The sequence below is a fragment of the Polyodon spathula genome, chromosome 6 (genome assembly GCF_017654505.1).
Source record: "Polyodon spathula isolate WHYD16114869_AA chromosome 6, ASM1765450v1, whole genome shotgun sequence".
Classification (NCBI taxonomy): domain Eukaryota; kingdom Metazoa; phylum Chordata; class Actinopteri; order Acipenseriformes; family Polyodontidae; genus Polyodon; species Polyodon spathula.
Window position 1 is genome coordinate 53,391,901 of NC_054539.1, and position 19,658 is coordinate 53,411,558.

A 19,658-nucleotide genomic window follows, 5' to 3' on the forward strand; every position below is an offset into this window, starting at 1 on the left:
TTAAACCCTGTATAGAATGTCCCTCCAGGACAGGCGTTTCCCATTATTGTTCTGAAGAGTTAATGTTATCCAAATATTTGCATCATGTATAAGAACCATGTTGCATCATGTTTTTCCATGGTCAAAACATTACCTATTAACAAATACACCATTGTCAAGCCATACACTTTCAGAACATGGTCATACATCACAACCAGTCGTTGTTTTTCCACCATGAAACAATCAACAATGGTCCCATGGTTAACCAAATGTCTGGGCATCAGTCATGGTTGAATGAGGATTATTCTTGCACTGGCTCACACCCTCTGTCTCCCATACGGGGCCGACACCCTGCACTGGTGGGTCATCGAGTCCAACGTCTTCTCCGAGGTGACAATTGGCCCCAGCGTGCTCAACACAGCCTACGAGAGCATAGAGGTCAGTCTGCACAACCAGAGGGGTCCGTCTGTCCACCTGCCTGTGCGTCTGCATCCATTTCTGTGTGTCTGAATATTTGTGTCTGCCTGTGTCTTTGTTTGTGTGTCTCCTTTAAGACACCCGAACCTGAAAACTTTTATACCAAAGACTTGTCAGAGCAGGGAGACAGTTGCTGTTCTGCCCCGGCAGCAATAAAGCAGCTACGCTCCCTGGTAACATCGCTATTTTCCTATGAGAACTGCGACCATAAACGCAGCGACCCCGAAGTTAATGGTTAATATTCCTATTTCAGCGAACCAGGCTTATGATAATAACCTAATGTTCTCTTTCAAGTAGGGAATATTAATCATTACCGTTGTTGCAATTACATGGTATACAACACTGAGCTACAGAGCTAACAAGCTTGCTTTGAGCCGAACAGTATTCCAACAGTCTGAAAAAAAAAAAAAAAACATTAGAATGGACTCCCCTCTAATGTTCTGACGTGGGGATGGACGCCACCCTCAGTACTCCTGTGCCAAATCCAGGATTCTGCAGGTGCATGACATTCAGTCACGTACACTGCCTGCAGTTCCAAAATATTGACGTGGTGACCCTCCCATGGGGGTTGTCACACACCTTGCACTCCTCTGCCTTCCCACACTCTGATTTGGATGCGTCCTTGGTGATGACCTCTCTCCTGGTGATGCTGCCCAGTGGATGTCTCCACCAAGAGAGTGCCTGAAGACAGCGATTGGACACTGTCAATAGGATATCAAGGTTTAACACCAGTTTTTCGAGATTTATGATTATACTGTAAATTTACAGTATAATCGTAAATCTCGAAAAACTACTCACTTCTAAATCTTTTGTAATCATTTTTGTATTACTTTAGTATAAATACATGTTAATTTGGATTCATATGTTGTTTTTTTCTGACTTTATGTGAACGAAAAGACACACATTTGCCCGTTTTCCCATTGAAAATAGTGATATTTTGAAATATCACTGTCCTGGTCACAAAAGCAAAGTTTGTGGGGAATAATGGCCATTTTCTATACTTTTGAGGCATAAGCAATTAGGAAATAACACTTACTACCCAGGAACAAAAATTGTGTTACATAGTGTAATATAACCTCTCCTCATATCTATGGCATGATCTATTGTGGTCGGAACCTACCCAGACAGGACTCGGTATCACGTGGGTCGGGTATGCGATTTCACACTGCTTTTGATAAAGTTGGGTTGACCTGGATGACATACACAAGCGCACAATACACGTATCAATGTGCTGGAAGTAGCTTGACACTGACGCTTCCATCCAAGCTACTCTGGATTTAACTGTCGGCCCAAATGTTGTTAGAGCAAATGCTTCTACATCAGTGCTGCAATCTGGCTCCTGGTGTGACTCAAGCAGCAAAAATATGGCTAAACAGAAACGTTCCTTGCAGAAGTGAAACCTTCACACAGGTGTCGCTGTTTGTTATTGCGTCGGCTCATAAACAGTTGTCAAGGTGTGAATCATTTTGGGAATGCTTCTCATCATTTAAACATGGATTCTTATATTGTGCCGCTTCCTCAAAGTTTCAATTAACACACAGCTAATTGGGACACCCAGAATTACAGTTTTTCTCGATTGCTTGAGCACATCTGTTCAAACAGAATTCACTTTTTCAAAACAATTAACATGCAGCGGTAAACTGAAACATATTGGCCAAAATGACACATCTCATTTGCAAAATGCACTAAGACTCTCAAAACATTAAATACATGACACAAAATCAGCTACCTCCATCAAAAGCATACAACTCGTTATCTAATGAAAAGTTATTTCAATCAATCGTTACACAATGGCCCAATAAATACTAACTACAACTATCAATATACCCTAACATAGTTAACCCTCTTTTATATGGCTGTGCCATTTGTTGATACTATAATTTTATAGTATGTACCATAAAAGGCAAGTAAATATATTATCACAGCATGGGCTGTATTATTTTTTCCTAAAATGATTTTACCAAAGATGATCAATGCAGGAAGAAAGTCACTCAAGAGCATGAATATCCAGAAACAAAGGGCTTTATTTTACCTTTTTCCATTTTGTCCTTTACAAATTCTATGATGCTGTATATACAGAGAATAAAAATAAAATACACCAAGCTGACAAATCACTGCAAAAACAAAGAAATGTCAAAAAAGGCAACACAAATACAGTATACACCACATTCAGTCCATTCGTTCTTGTCGATCAGGCCACATGTTTTCATCAACATCACACTGGATGTTTTCCCTTGCATGGCGCATCCACACTTGGCAGTCCTCTGCAGTGATTGCCAGACAACTGGCATTCATTGCGTCTAGGAGGGACATCTGGTCATGTGGAAGGTAATCATACACTTTCGACCTCCACGCAGAGAAGAATTCCTTGATTGGATTGAGAAAAGGAGAGTATGGCGAGAGAAATTGCATTGTCATTCGTGGGTGGGCTGCAAACCATTCAATAACCAGACAGGAGTGTTGAAAAGCAACATTGTCCCATATGAAGAAGAAGCAGGACATGTCAGGCCTCACCAGTCCTCTATCTTTTGGTGGTACCACTCTCTGGTGCAATGCATCAAGAAATGTGGGGAGATGTTCTGTATTGTATGGGCCAATTGTAAGGATGTGGCAAAGAGCACCATCGCTGGAGATAGCGGCACACATGGTGATGTTTGCACCCCTTTGCCCTGGCACATTTAACGTGGCCCTCTTACCAATGAGGTTCCTCCCTCATCTCCTTACTTTTGAAAGGTTGAAGCCGGCTTCATCCACATAAATGAATGTATGGGGTGTTGCATTTGCTTCAAGCTCCATTATTCTCCAAGATAGAAACACAATAGAAACACAGTATTTATGTATACATAAAGCATGTACATTGTAAAATATTCCAGCTGCATGCAATGCAAAGTTTTACTGTAAGAAAAGGCATTACGGTGACAAACCCTTACCTGTACATACTGGTGTTTAGTCTCCTTCACACTGTCAGTTTCTTTGGAATGGGACCTTGCAAAGTTGTTTCATTCCCTCTTTGTGTCTTTTAAGACACGATCAATTGTGGCCAAACTCACACTGTTGACATTTCTGAACATGTGCTCTTTGATGACTGATGTCTGGATCTCTAGGTCTTATGGAATTGTTGGCAACAACCATATCCACTCCTGTGGCACAGTGAAGGCTTTACCTCTGCGTACCTGACTTTACCTATCATGTGGTTGTGTTTGAATTCTATAAGTACAGTAAATATGTACAAACTGTGACATTTTGATGGTCACATGAAGGGCATTGACAGAACTGTTTTATACATATATTGTACTGTATATAGTAGAGTAATACTGAAATACAGTGTGGTATAGCATTGTAACTTACCTATTCTCATTCTTGAATATTCTTACTATTGATGCCACAGTTGACCTACCAACACTGAGTTGGAACCGCTGCCCAGCTTCAATCATGTAAAGGCCATGATTGACAACATGGTCAATAATTGTGGCACGAATTGTGGCACGAATGTCATCTGAAACATTAGCTCTTTGCACCCCCTTTGAGTTACTCCACCACCACACACCTGAACCCCTCTTCCTCTATGGGCCCTCTACCTCTCCTAACCCCTCTTCCTCTATGGGCCCTCTACCTCTCCACCGTCTTACTTAGTCCATTCTTGCAAACAGCAGCTCAGAGGTGACCTCTTTTATGCATGAATAAGGTCTGATTGCTGATTGAACAATTGTGCAAAGAATTGCACACGTGCAGAAGAAGTTCACATTCATGGGAGTAATTTGTATCAGCTTTGACCAAATGTTTTAATTTTGTTTGACACGATTTACTCAACTGAGTTTTGCATCTTTTGTGTTTACTGTTTTGCAAAAATGTGGTTAGCATTTGCATTGTATGTGAAAGTAATGGGAAATGACTTACTGTTTTGCAAAAAAGAATACTGTTGTGCTCATTAGGTTATGAGATAAAGTGAACCCGTTTCATTAAAAGTGTCTTAGCAATCGAGAAAAACTGTAATAGAAACTGAAATATTGCCACATTGTATGTGTGAAACTTCTTTTTTTTTTGTTTTGCAATGCTGAACCAAAGTCCCTGTACCATAAGGAAGTTTAATGTATATATATTTTTTTTCATCCAGCAGCTTTTCAGCAGAATGTCTTTCTGATTAACTGCACTGAATTATTGGACAATTATTAACTCACTCCCACGAAAAGAGATTACCATTATAAAGTTTTATTTCAAAGTTCTGTCTAATGAGGCTGAAAGTCATACCACTAAACAACACTGATTTAGTGCTTTAAACACCCTGATGGTATGTAGGATTTTTCATGAAAAATAAAGTGTCCAGAAAACTGTCTTTATCCTTTAATAATGAACAGCAGTAACACATCTTGGACCCCAGGTGGAACTGTGTCCTATGAGACCAGAGAGCCGTGTATAAGGATTCAACAGTAGCACCACAGAAACACATTTAATTTCACATGACTATTTATTTCAGAGCGTTTTGTGTTTGGGTTATTCAGAGATGTGTCTCTGAATAATCCACCAAATCCTGTACTGAAACTGTACTACACTGAGACCAATGAAAACTGGCATCTGCGGTGTCGATTGAGTGCATCATACAGAGATACAGTACAGTAACTCAGTCCTCGCAACGAGCAAGGTTTGTTATAAGCAGCCTGCCTGACCATGAAATACAATTGTTTAAAGCCACATTTCCATCTGCCACTGGGATTAACTTGAAAGCTATTTGAAATTGTTCATTTCCATCAATCGGTAAGCTAAACATGAAGCCTGTGGATATATTATACTATCTGGGTACTACTGGGAGGATGGTGAATGAATTAATAAATAGCAATTATACAAAAACATGATCCATACAGGTGATCTTTGACTGCCTTGCAGATTGGATTGTGAACAGTAGACCTCAGGTGGAAATGGCTGCATTCCCAGTTAGACACTGGGAATGAGATGAGGTTGACAGACTGGTTTCATAGAACAGATGGCAATGTGGCAAAGGTACAGTAGTTATTTCTGTGTCTGGCAGTGAGATCCCCTACCCTCAGCACAGTCTCTCCCTAACCCTCTTGTAGATTGCTTGAGCAATGTGAGTATAATAGTTATGATGGTTACAACATAGTTCAAATAGAGAAGGATGGGAACTGTTTCTTTAGATGTTTAAATGTGGTTTTATATGGTTCACAAAATGACCATCAAACAATTAGACATAATGTAACAGAACTAATGGAAAGCAATATAAAACAATATGAAATGTACATCGACTCAGGGACCCATATTGAAAAAATGAAATTAAGTGACGGGAGTATAGATTCTTGGGCCACAGAGGCAGAAGTTCTGGCAGCTGTAGACCTACTAAATAGGCCCATACACGTATACACAGACTTAAAGAATAAGGATTGTTAAATACAAAGGCACAATAGAAACTATTAAAAATAAGAACGATCCAATTAATCTTTTATACAACAATAACCATTTCTCAGTTATTGTATTTAAAGACACTTAAACCAGAATAACATCCGAATACTGTGGCATCATTAAGAAAGACAATCAAAATACATCTAAAGCAGTAAAAATAAACCAGTTTAAATAAGAAATAAAATGCAAAATAGAGAATTAAAACAGCACTAGGACAGAGAATTCAAAACAGAGAGATAGGATACCCAGAAATGGAAAAGGTACTGAATACACTAAAGATAAGACAGAAGACACAGTACTTAATTTATCAAGTAAAACTTTAACCACATCCCAAAAAGCAGCATTGAGTAAAGGACTTAAGTAATTCTCAGTTATTGTATTTAAAGACACTGAAACATACGGCAACTCTAAAGGAGTTACAGTCTTCCACGGCTGAGCTGGGAGACACTGTGCATATGGGAACAATAGCCTAGGTGCTTCACAAAACTGGTCTTTATGGGAGAGTGGCAAAAAGAAAGCCATTGTTGAAAAAAACTCACATCAGATCTCGGCTAGAGTTTGCCAGAAGGCATGTGGGAGACTCTGAGACCAAGTGGAAGAAGATTCTATGGTCTGATGAGACCATAATAGAGCTTTTTGGCCTCGACGCTAAGCGCTGTGTTTGGTGCAAGCCTACCTCCACACATCATCCTGAGAACACGGTGGTGGCAGCATCATGCTATGGGGATGCTTCTCTGCATCAGGGCCTGGAAAGTTTGTGAAGATAGAGGGCAAAATGGATGCAGCAAAGTACAGAGAAATCCTGGAGGAAAACCTGCTGAAGTCTGCAAGAGACCTGAGACTTGGGAGAAGATTCATCTTCCAGCAGGACAATGACCACAAACATACAGCCAAAGCCACATTGGAGTGGCTTAAAAACAAAAAGGTCAATGTCCTGGAGTGGCCCAGTCAAAGCCCGGAACTCAATCCAATTTGTGTTGATCAGTGGCAAAAACTAATTAATTATCAACTAATTATTTTGATTTCATGTTAACATCAGTAAGTACTTAAGCCTAGTAATTATAAAATACTATTTTTTTTCTGTTTTCATAGGTATATTATGACCCTATCTAAGATAGGGGTATGCGGTAGACTAGATTTTTTGGAAAGGGGAACGGGGCCTGAAAAGTTTGAAAACCACTGGTTTAAATGATTGGTTGATCACTGAATTTGAAGATAACTGAGTGACAAAGCCCTGTTTTTAGTTAAAAGAAGAAGTGTGTGTTTAGTTTAGGGCTCAACACGGTTTAGATTTTCATTGTTTACTTGTATTTTTCCTGTTTAATAAAAGTACATGACAGCACGAATCACTTGACTTTCTGGTCAGCTGCTTTATTATTAAAGAACGTCTTCGTAAGTATGTAACCTGGTAAACCACGCTGAGATAGACTGATGTCATTACAGTACCTGCAGTATATGTCTAACTTATATTTTCTATATACATCTACAGCAAAGACCACTACAACGTTGGAAACCTTTTGCTGCTAATTTTTAAGCACTATATCCCAGTGCAAGGTTAGCAAAAATGCTCATTTTGAAAAAATAGAAATAAGACAGACAAGAAGAATAATTTAAGTGCACCCAAGTTGTTCTTTTGGCTTTGTAATTTGTATTTTCTGATGCTTGCAAATACAAACCGAGGGAAAATAAATGAAAATAATAATTGGTCTCTCTAAATAAAAAAATAAAAAATTATAGAAGCTGTTAAATATTTGCAGGCTTGGTAATCATTAACATGTCTCTATTGCATGTAACAAAGCTATAAGCTTCTTTTCAAGCTTTCAACCAGATTCGAGATTAGCTGAACTAACACACTGGATAAACAAAACAGCCGAACTTTCACCTCAAACTTTCACTTTCACTGAGACTTTGAACCCCTGAACCAAGAAGGACCTGTCACTTGACTTCAGCAAGGAAAACGTAACCCTTTGAAAAACCCACATCACCCCTGCTTCCACAGACTGCACGCACACCAGGTGAAAGCTAACAAATAATACACAGAAATAAAACACCTGATACAATAAAAACTTTAAAAGGTCAAATGATTTGAGCCACTTTTATTTTTAAATAAATACATGTATAACCAGGCCTCTGGATGTTGGGCGTGTTACACCAGAGACATAGATGATGTCATAAAACAAGGATTGAAAAACACTGTAAAACTGCTGTGCAAATTTACTCTGGTGAACTTTGTAAATACACCTCAAAGCCCTATTTCCACCTGATTCTAAACAGGGTTGGGACAACAAACTATTAAAATGATTTTATTTCACTTTCATGTATGTATTGACATTGTAAATCTATCTCCTATTAGTGTAACGTGTTGTACTGAGAGTAGACTGAAGTTGTATCTTTAACAGAATTTATTGTAAGTCAGTGTTTAAAGATCACCAGCTAAAAAAAAAAAGTACTTATTGTTCTTTGGGATCATTAATAAAAAAGCATGATTAGTTGTGACCTAGAATTTTTTTTCCTGCTGTTTCCACCACCTAAAAGCCACTTCTCCAGCCCCTCCTCCAAAGCAGCACAGGGTGTGGAGGGGAGACTTTGCCTTTACATACTGTGCAAGTCAAACAGCTTTGTCAGGTGGCTGTTCTGTTATTTTATTGATATTTTATCTTTCAAGATATCTTAGTTTGCAAGGACTTTGCAACAGAACTTCGATCGAGGGGACAGAAATTTTTTTGTCAAACAGGCTAGTTTTGATTTGCAAGTGTAATAAGCTCTTACTTATTGTACAACTTCCTGCTATTCAATTGTCCTGGAAGGTTAATGAGCTGCTTGAATTTGTTAAAACATGCTGAAATACGAGTTGAAATACGAAACATCCATGAATAGTTTCAAATTATTTTCTCAGGCCAGCTGCGTTGATACAGCATCTGTTCTGAGAACACTCCTATATTCTATATTCAGGTGGTTTACTAGTAATGCTTGCTTGGGGACTGATTTCCAAGGATTGGGAACTTATGGTATATTAAGCAAATCTCTGATACTAAAACAAAAAAACATGTTTCAGGTGTGGGCCGAATAAAATATATCCTGGAGGAAAAAGAGTAATATTAAAACCAAACTGTTCTAAGAGGCTCTCTTCCTTGTAAACACCCAAGCTCAGCCCAGCATAGCCTAGCATTTCCCAGCATAAGCCTAGTCTATCCCAGCCTAGTCTACTCTATTTTATCCCAGCAATGTTCAGCTTATAGCCTATTTTGGCATAGCCCAGCCTAGCCCTGCCTAGCCCAGTGCAGCCTAACCCAGCACAGCACAGCCTAGCTCAGCATTGCCTAACCCAGCATGGCCCGGCCCAGCAAAGGACAAGCTGTCTGTCCCAGCCTAACCTAGCAAAGCATGCCTAACCCAGCATAGTATAGTCTAGTCTAGCCCGCAAAGCCTGCCTAGCCTAGTGTAATGTAGTACAGTCTATCCTAGCCTAGCCCAGCTGTGTGTAGTTCTGAACCACACCCTCACTCCACAAAGCATTGGGGCAGCACAACTCCAGCTATGAGCTCATCACCAGGACTTCCATGGCACCAGCCAATCAGGAGTGATATTTACAGGACTGGGCAGGGCGCGTATCGTTGCCCTTATCAGAGAGCAAAGGAGGGAGAGGAGAGAGACTCAGCACAACTCTGCACACTACAAACAGACCAGAAGAGACTGCTGCTTCTACGACACCACACGCAAGACAGCACGCCTGCTGCTGCTGATGCTTTAAACCTTTTTATTTTTTTTTCATTAATTGCAAATTGTATCATTGTAGAGGAGCGATTAAGAAGCCAATTGATAATGTGCAGATTTGAGGACTGTGCTTTCTTTCACAGGGTTTCTGGAAGCCGGAACGCAAAAAAAAAAAAGTGCTCAGTATTGGGCATATCTTCTTGAGTTTCACTGCTGGCTGGTGCTAAATGGGTAAGACTGTACTGTCTAGAAATTGAAGAGTATTTAACAATTTCTGATTTCTGATAAAATTTAACTTTTAAAACCCATGTAAGTATATAAATTGGTATGTAACTTGTTATATGGCAGGGCAGCATGAACCACGTTTAAAAACGATTCCCTCTTGTGTTTGTTCTGATAGCCACTCCTTAAATCGGTTCTTAGGAATCAAAATTCTGGAGTCGATCCAGGGTATGGGTTAGGAACATACCTCCTTATTGCAGGAGTGGGGAAATGGAGAAGGGAAACAGCCTATGAGAGATAAGGGACTCACAGTGTGGTATAATGGTTATCTGATGAAGTTTTCCCACCTGCAGTGAAGCGGTGCTCATCAGCTGTAACAGCAACTCCATGAGGATGACTGGCTTCCAGTGGAGCTGCTGTTACTTTCGATGGGCACTCACAGACTGAGAGACAGACAGACAGATAGGAGGACCAGAGAGACACCTTCACTCCAGACAACATTCACCACCTCCGGCTTTAGTAAAAACCTACTTAGAAATACCCCCCAAAAAACTCATAATTACAATGACAAACGTTTGGACTAGAAGTCTTTTTCAATATATTCACTGTCAGGAAAGGCATTAGAGCTGTGCAACTGGGGGGGAGGCAGAGTGGTCAAAGCTGACGGATTGGGAGAGGTGGAGACAGTGTGGTCTAGTGGGTAGAGTGGAGGGACTGGGAGGGAGGGATCGAGGGACTGGGAGGAATGCAGTATGTTTCTAGACATTGTAGAAGACTTCTAGTCAAAATGTTTGTCATTGAAGGTATGTTCTATTAAGTATTTAACAGCAATGGATGATTTCAGCGAGCATGTGAAGACAGTGCAGGTAAATCAATCTGGGTAGGCAGGGTGATGACCTATGAACTGACAGTCAGTCCCAGATCTGAACCTGCCTGGCAGTTCTGTAGGCCACAGTCCTGCCTGCCGCTCACAATACAGTGGAGCTGCAACTCCACGAGTACCAGGAGCGCCTGCTGCAATTCTGAGACAGGAAACAGCCTGTGAGAGATAAGGGACTCACAGTGACTAATGGTTAGTGCGGAGGGACTGGGAGGCAGTGTGGTGTAGAACTTAGACCTGAGGGACTGGAGGGAGGCAGTGTGGTCTAGAACTTAGACCCGTGGGACTGGAGGGAGGCAGTGTGGTCCAATGGTTAGAAATAAACGACGGAGGGAGGCCGAGTGTTCCAGTGGTTAGAGCTGAACTAACTAGAGGGTTTCGTACAGAGACACCAGAAAGCTGCCGAGCCTAATCAGCGACACACACATGGTTTGCTAGGACTTAGACTCTACTGGAAGGCTTCATTATCTCCTGCTGACGATGAAAAAAGGTGGTACGTACATATGTCAAACTTCACATTTTCCACATACCTGGCGAACCACTTAAACAGTTGTTTATTTTAACATTTTTAGCACGTTAAAAATATGTGATTCTGAGGATATAAGGGCGGACTAAGCAATTATATTCTACAAACACAGCAGAAAACTTGACAAGTGCCTCTTGAAGGCATAGTCTGTACTCCAATAGCACTGTAATATTATGCTGCTTAGTATTGATTTTTTTTATTATCCTAAAAAATGATTCTAGATAATACTATTATGTACAATATGAATGTAAACGGTCTCCAAAATGTCAATTTTCCAGTAAACAACAGAATTCCATAAAGAGATGCTGGGGGTGGGATGGTGTTAAGTGCCATGTAAGTGATACAGGCATCAGAAAAAATGCAGGAATTCAGTCCCTTCTCTATAGTTAGAGTGAACAGTGGTATGGCTTCATTTTAAAAAGTCAACAAGCAAAAAACAGACAAAGAAAAAGACAGGGTGTGTGGAAGATAGCAAGCACTACTAATAAAGTCACAATTAACAGGAAATAAAACATCATGAAACATAATTGTACTATTATTATTAATAATAATAAAATTATAATAAAATAATAATAATTGTAGCCAATAATTGAAAATTGATCAAATGTAATTATCACCCAACTCTGCTGCTTGTGAAAGTAACAGGGGCACAGTTCAGCTGGGGCCCTTAACAGATTTAAAAGAAAGAAGGGCTGTAAGGTGAAATGCTGCAAACACCTTTCGAGTCAAGGGGAGCGTTTTATAATCCGAATCTCCTACTGCAGGTTTTTTTCCCACAGCATTAACAAGGAAGTGTCTAAAGTGACTTGGTATTATACCAACACACCCATAATAATCTAAATGAGCCAGTAGGGGTCAGTGACTGGAAGCATTGACAGTGTAAGTGAAGGGCTAAGCTGCAGAACTACACTGCATAGCTATAGTTACTATTTAAACAGACCACTCAGCTCTGGGTCCTGCTTATCCCAGAACACACGCCTAGCCTGTTATTTGGATGATTAATGACAAGGTTATGTGAATGTTGATATTGAAGAGTTATTTGACTTTACGGGCATGTGCTGGTATGTTCTACACATAGCAGAAAGCCTGACCCCTTGAGAACACAGATACCGGACCAAATAACACTAATATTATGCTTGCAAAGTCAAACTATATAAAGAAGCTGCCTTATTCCACATAGTTAGAAATGTATTAGTTAGAAAATCGCTTAAAAGAACCAACTGCAGGGAACAACTTCTGACTCTTATTGCACATCAATTTGAGCCATTCCAGGTTTTCCTGTGAGCCTTACTTATAGGTTACCTATACAAAGAGTGAGTGGTGTAACTAAAAAAGCTCACACTAAAAGCTGGAATGGCTCAAACCACTATACAATGGGAGTCTTATTAAAATTTTACCATGAGCTGTATTAAAAATCTCTCACCTCAATGTCTGTTTTCTGTATTCTGAAGTGCCTCCTGTACACAACTATGTATATTTGCACATCTCTTGGCACCGAATGCACGGCTCCCTCTAGTGGACTCTGCAGGGGTCTGCGCTAAGCTATGTGTACCTGTTGATCACGGGCTCCCCACTCTCTACGTAGTAGAAGACAGGGATGCGGGGACTACCGAGAGATGCACCATAGGTGCGCTTGCCAAGCATGGCCAGCAAGCTGCCCCGGGCCGACTCTGGGATCACACGCACCTACTTCAGCACCTCCTGGGGAGGTGAGCAAACAGTACACAAACTCAGGAACAATTACCCATTCACTGAAATAACATCACTGTATCACATGTCTTCGTTTGATCACTGGGGAGTGATGGCGGACTACATGCATTAAATTTTAAATTAAATATATCAATCCTTTATTGCATTAATGAAAATAAAAATGAATAAAGTCAATTCTATATATGAGAATTTAGTTAGGTCTAAATAGGACTTCTCAAAAGCTTTGAACCACAATTACAGTACTGCAGGGTTTGTCCAAAAAGTTATCAACACATCCCATAGTTTAAAGTTTAATCTATACTGTCAGCTCTCCGTCGATCTGTTGTCTTAATCATTGTGACTGTGACTGGAACTGAACTCACTCCGGGAAATGCCGCTTTTACATGAAACAACAGTTAACAAACTGTCAAAAATATAAATTATAACACACACACTTACCTTCTGTATCTCCCGTTCCTTATCTAGTAATTTCTGACCGGTCAGTTATTTCTGACTCGGTCTTGGGAAGCAGGACGGTGTCCCGGTACTTGCTGTCACTCGGCGCATTCTTTGCGTTGACAGCGTTGTTGTTGAATGTATAGCCGCTGTGCAGAGCGCTGCTTAGATCCGAGTAGCCGGACTCGACTCCACCTCACAGAGCCTTGTCTCAACACCAGAGGACCAACACATCATGGTGCTCGCCTAACCAGCTAACTTCTTGTGTACTGCTATTATTATCAAATGTGTAGCATTAATGTTCTTAAACAACTATAAACTGTCCGCAAGTCCTCTGCCTGCTCTTGTTATGGTCGGCTCTCTGTGGAGACAACTACAGAGACCGGCTTGGAACAGGTTGCAAAGGAGAAGAAAACGCATTTTTCAATAAGCCGTGATTTACAACAGGTATTCATTATACCAACCTGTATATTTGCCAAATACTGTATACTTTTCCTTAGTCAACCGTCCATCCTCCTATTATCTGCCATGTAAACGTTTTTTTTGTTTGTTTGTTTTTGACAATATATAGTACATTATATATTGTTTGACGTCTATGTTTCATTTCAAGTGGTAAGCAAAAAGGCTAAATAATATACTTTTCGGTACAGTATTTGGGCCTGGGTCACAAAACTTGACATGACAAAACAGCAAGACATTTCAAATAGTATACTTCTCATAAAAGTTCTTCACATACATGATATGTGACGTTAGCTATCTTACCCTTCATGTTACATACACCCCCATGTACTGCAATGGTTCAATCTGCCGTGTTAGTGAACTCCTCGAAAATCCTATTTTCAGGACCTCAAAAGGAATACAAGAGGAATCCCGTCCCTTTACATTATATAACTAACTGAAAATAGATCTGGTGCATCTATTGATAATCCGGCGAAATCATACACCTGCTACACATGCAGAGTCGTTATCTGCATGAGATGGGATGTCGGTGTGGTTCAGTTGTGCGAACCATGTGAAAGATTCCTGGAGCGCGCCTGGATATATACATACAGTACTTTTTATTGTTTTAACTGGCGAGTGAGCGAGTGTCTGGCTTTGCAAAATAATGCGACAGGGGCGGTGCTATGATCCGCTAATAAACAGGTATGTTATGGTTTGACTGTGGCTCTAAACTGTAAAATTGCACTGTGTCTATGAATTCGGGACAAATGTAGCCCCGGAGGCATGAAGCCCAGGACCGGGACTTGATCTTTACATTTCAGAACTCTCCCGCCCAATTAGGGACAGGTGGTCACCCTACTTCACATGTACCTGTATGGACCTCACAGAACTACATTTCCCATCATCCTCCTGTTCACTGGCAAATCCATCTCTGTTACATATGTGAGAAATAGGAGTTAGATAAATCAACTGACAGACATGCAGGAAATACACTAGCATTGGTAAATAAAACAGGATTACACATACAGCTATATATATAATATTGCAATACCTTAATTCTTTCCACATATCTCCTCTCACCTTCCTATATCTAACACATTCAACCATCACATGCGCCACTGTTTCCTTTACACTACATCCCATGCATAACCCATTCTCATGGTGCTCCTTTAATGTTGAATGCCCTATAACAGTGATAGTCAGACCGGCTCTTTAACTTAGCACATGCGGCTCTTCGGCAGATTCATTTTTTTAAAACTCCCTGTTATATGTGTCTTCAATCAGAAAGCACCCACAGACTCTATCCGCACCATTTGCATTGTTTATTGGAAAATGTAGTTTTATAAATAGCCCCAAACGCTCAAAATGTAACCGGTATATTCTATTTCACGCATATTGGGCTATTTATAAGACTACATTCTACTTGCAATATTGACCAATCATGATTCTTCACTTTGTTAAATGTTTCGTGAGTTGCTTCTGAGAGCTGTGAAGTGAAAGAATGCTGACTCTTAAAAAACGACGATATGAGAACGAATAGATGTTTTTGTGAAGAATGGGGAATGGAGTTTTTCTTTGTCGAGGCTGGCGGAGGTAAATGTGTCTGTTTATTATGTGATGCCACTGGCTCAATAAAAAAAAAAAATCGAACTTGAAGAGACATTATTGCACAACGCACCCTACATTTGACAGCGCTTTCCCATCTGGTAGCGCTGAGAGAAGCTTAAGAAACCCAGACAATAAATGGAGCCATGAAGGGCTCAGTGTATGTTTAGCAAGGTTTGTAACGTAGGCCAGTAAGTTACAAAATTACACACAAACTTATAAAGCGAAAGAAGCCGTATGTAGACGGCGAGATGATTAAATATTGCATGCTCAACACTGTTCAGGGATAAAAACGATCTAGAAAGTTACATTTTTCTCACTTTTCTGATGCTACCGTAGCTAGGAGGGCTACTGATATTTCAGAGAACATTGAAAATGTGTTGAAAGAGAAATTGTCAGGGGCTGAGTTTGTTAGCATCGTGACGGATGAAAGCCTGGATATTAACGATATCTCTCAGTTACTGATATTTGTCAGAGCAACTTCCCGGGAACTCGATGTGATAGAAGACTGGATATTGTACTGTTGCAAAACGGTACAAAAAACCAGGAGAGGACATGAAACTCGCTGCTATGGGTCCTGAAAGCAGTGCATACAAAGGTACCACGAAATGTACCTGCCAGGACAACTGAGGAAGTCAGCACCTCCGGTCACTTTTGTTGAAGTAACAAAAACGATTATTCACTGCCAAACATGAGCTACTTTAGATGTCTAATGGCTGCAGTACAGGATACTGACCTTAGGTTTAGGGTTTCAGTGTTGGGAGAGGAGTATTCATTATTTTATTAACAATAATATGATAACTAATCAGAGTGCAGTTTCCTGACAGGAGCATTTTGCTGAACATTTGACAGCGTCCTGAAAAGGTTTGAGTGGCACCAGAAAATTACAGTCATCACAACAAATGGAGCACTGACTATGCAAGATAAGATAATCAGTGCTGTTTCTTTGCTTAAAGAAGAGCTGAAGTCTGAAAAATCAATGCATCAAATTCTGACTTACCACTGCATTATACATCAGCAAGCATTCTTTGCAAAGTTCACTTCTCTTTGCAAAGTTTTGAAAGCTATCAGCCAGTTTTGAAATGCTGGTCAAGCTATCAGACACCGTTCCTTGGTGGGAAACTGCTGCCAGACTTTTTCCATCTGCTCCGAGTCCAACGATCGCTTGAAACGGTGGCTCTTCTTCCTCGGGGGGAGGAGAGGCAGAGGAGGATGAGGAAGTCCGTAAAGACTGCTTCCTGCATGGGCTACTTTCCTTGGCAGAGCAATGGGGTGAGAATGCAGCTACCTCCCTACCCGATGATGATGGGAAGAGTGTGTGCAGGAGTGAGGGATGCAGAGAGCTCTGTAGAGCTGCAGTAGACTAGGAGAAATGTGCACAAAACTCACAGGAACTGCAGTGTCCCAAGCAGGAAGTGCATCTGTCGTGTTTGCCTTCAACAGGCAGAATGGCCTTGCATGTCTCGCCAGGATTAAAAGTAGCAATTGCCGTGTACTGTAACACTGCACAGGTAGGTGCTGCCTCAGTCTGCTTAAAGACAGCAGTCGGGCTGTTCAAGACCTGAACAAGACCAAACTGGTACCAGACTGGAGATGTAAGCACTGGTCGGAACCGGTATGGTACTGGATCCATTCGATATCGGTTCAGTGACTTTTAGCACCGGGTCATTACCGGGTTGGTCATAACCTCGGTCCCGGTTCGGTATGGTACAGTACCGGGTTGGCAGCAGAGCGGATCAGTGACCTCAGTACTGGTATGGTACGAGTCCACCAGTTTGCAGTTACTGCAGGTAGCACTGTACAGGGATGCCCACCTGTGCAAGCTACTGGCAAATACTCTCAGTCAGTACTCACACAAGACTGAGGGAAGTCTGCTTGTTAGAATTAACTAACGGCTTAATGGGGATGCAAAAGCTGTGACAAACAACAGACTGTAGTGCACAAATATGAGTAAATAGTAAAACTATATAGCGTATTATTTTTAATGTCACATAATTTGTGTAAAAACACAATAAATATGAAAAATCTGTAGCAGAAAAAAGTAAGAAGTACTTATCTGAATAGGCTCTTCTGTCAGGTGAGTTCTCGGGTCTTAAGGAGGTAAACACCTTGAAAGGGAAACTTCTTTATACAAACTCTAGATGTGTAATAATCATTTTTAACAATGGAAGCTTACTTGTGCGATAAGTCGATAAAGATCACAGATTTTCACAGGGTACTCCAGGGTACCGTGTTCAGTCTCATACTTCTCTGTTCTCAGTACCATTCTTTCCCTGTGCTTTATTACACTCAAGTAACTCTCCACCCAGAATACGATGTCTTGATACCTGTGCTCTCTCCCTCTCTCCTCTACCAGGCCTCCTGGATCATGTGATTGTGCTGATCGGGATTGCGTACGAAGGGAAAGCCATCGCCAGTCATCAACCAGCCTTTCCAAAACTACGAGGTGCAGACACCCCTTCATATACATCCCACTCCTTTCCTCTCCATCACCCTATATACACCCCCCCCTCCTCCTCCTCACTGCCATCAACCACCTGCTATGCATACATGCCAACAGTCCCTATTTGGTCGAGACAGTCCTGATTTCCTAGCAAATGTCCCACGTTCCGATGCATAGGAAGAAAGTCCTGATATTTACACATTCAAAAAAGTTAATTTATACTGCACAGTAGAATTGGTGAAAACCACACGCTGTGCTCTTCGTGCGGCTGACACATCTGCTGATCACTAACTTACCTGTATTCACACGACTGTACACCAGCCCTCAACACACTTCCAGCACTGTCTTCCAACATCAACCATCGTGTCAGCCCTTCCACAGCTGTATGGTACAGCCTACCCCCTCCATTCCTACCTCCCTAATTCCAACCTGAACGCCATGAAGCTGCACCAGGTGATTGCGTGGGCAGGGCCAGGAACAAGGTCAGACTGTAAGCACTGAACACATACTCTGCATAGATACACACTGCAGACAATCACACAGACACTCACACACTGCACACACACCAGGCACAAAGATGTGACTGGGATAGACGCAGCCTGGCATTTTGACTAGAAATCTTTCTCAATGTCTTACAAGGTTTAAATTAACTTTGATTCTCATACACATCATACAGTGATACAAGTTTGTGACTCTGAACACTGAGAAAGATCAATAGTAAAAAATTTTATAATTGAAAATATTATGTTTTTCTTGTATTTCTAAATTTAGCACTATTGAGTGTTTGATAGTTACGGATGAGACAGCCATTCACACAAATGGCTGATAATCTGTGAGTCTTGTAAAGACGTACCGAGAGAAGCCTGGTCAAGAATACAGGGTCTGATTCCTACCAATTGTAAACAAAAAAAACAGGACAGACTATGTGTGAGTGTCCCCTCTCCCCCTCTGATCTCTCGTGTTTCTACAGATCATCCAGCTGATTGAGGGGAACGCCTCTGCCTACGTGCTCGCCAGCATGCGAGCCTGGGTTATTCGTTAAGACACGATCACAGGGTGCTGGATGGTGGCTTGACCTCCAGCCTCCCCCTGAAAAAAGTCCTGGGATGAAAGTTAACAGATGTTGCCTGTAGAATTGGACCTGTGGCTCTACTCATGACAGCCTATTTGCTTGCACCTCCAGGGAGCCGGATATTGTGAATAACAATTGAATGGAACGTTACCGTTCAAATGCGGTGCTGCAGAATTGCATACTCCAGCTTGTGCGAGATCCTGCCCCCAACATGTAAATAAATAAATGCAAGCCCCTTAGAAATCTTGAGGATGGATTTACCAAAACTTAAATTTACATTTAGAAAAAAAAGGCAGAACAACTTTACACCAGTTTGTCGAAAGCGGCACGAAACGTTTATTTACTTGACATAGTTTCTTAATAGTTTTACCTTGTGACTACTAAATCTAGCTCCCATGTTTCCATGTTGTGGGGGAGGCTGATTCATGTTTTACACACAGACTGCACATTGGGTCCCAAAATTGCTATTGATGGATTGGAACAGTCATGTCTGAAACTGAGGAGAAGTAAGTTAGAATGTACATGGAATAGATTAATCTGGGCAAAAAGAAATAAAATCCCAACACTTCACTAGTATGTGATAAAAATGACGAGAAACTAGTTATCAGAGAGGGGCTTTTTTATTCCAGTTATTGCAGATTATTAAAATAACTGAACAAATGGACAATGAGTGATCATTTTGCCCCCATTACATCTGTTAACCCTGGTACATGACACAGTCAATTATCTAGGTCTGCCTGCA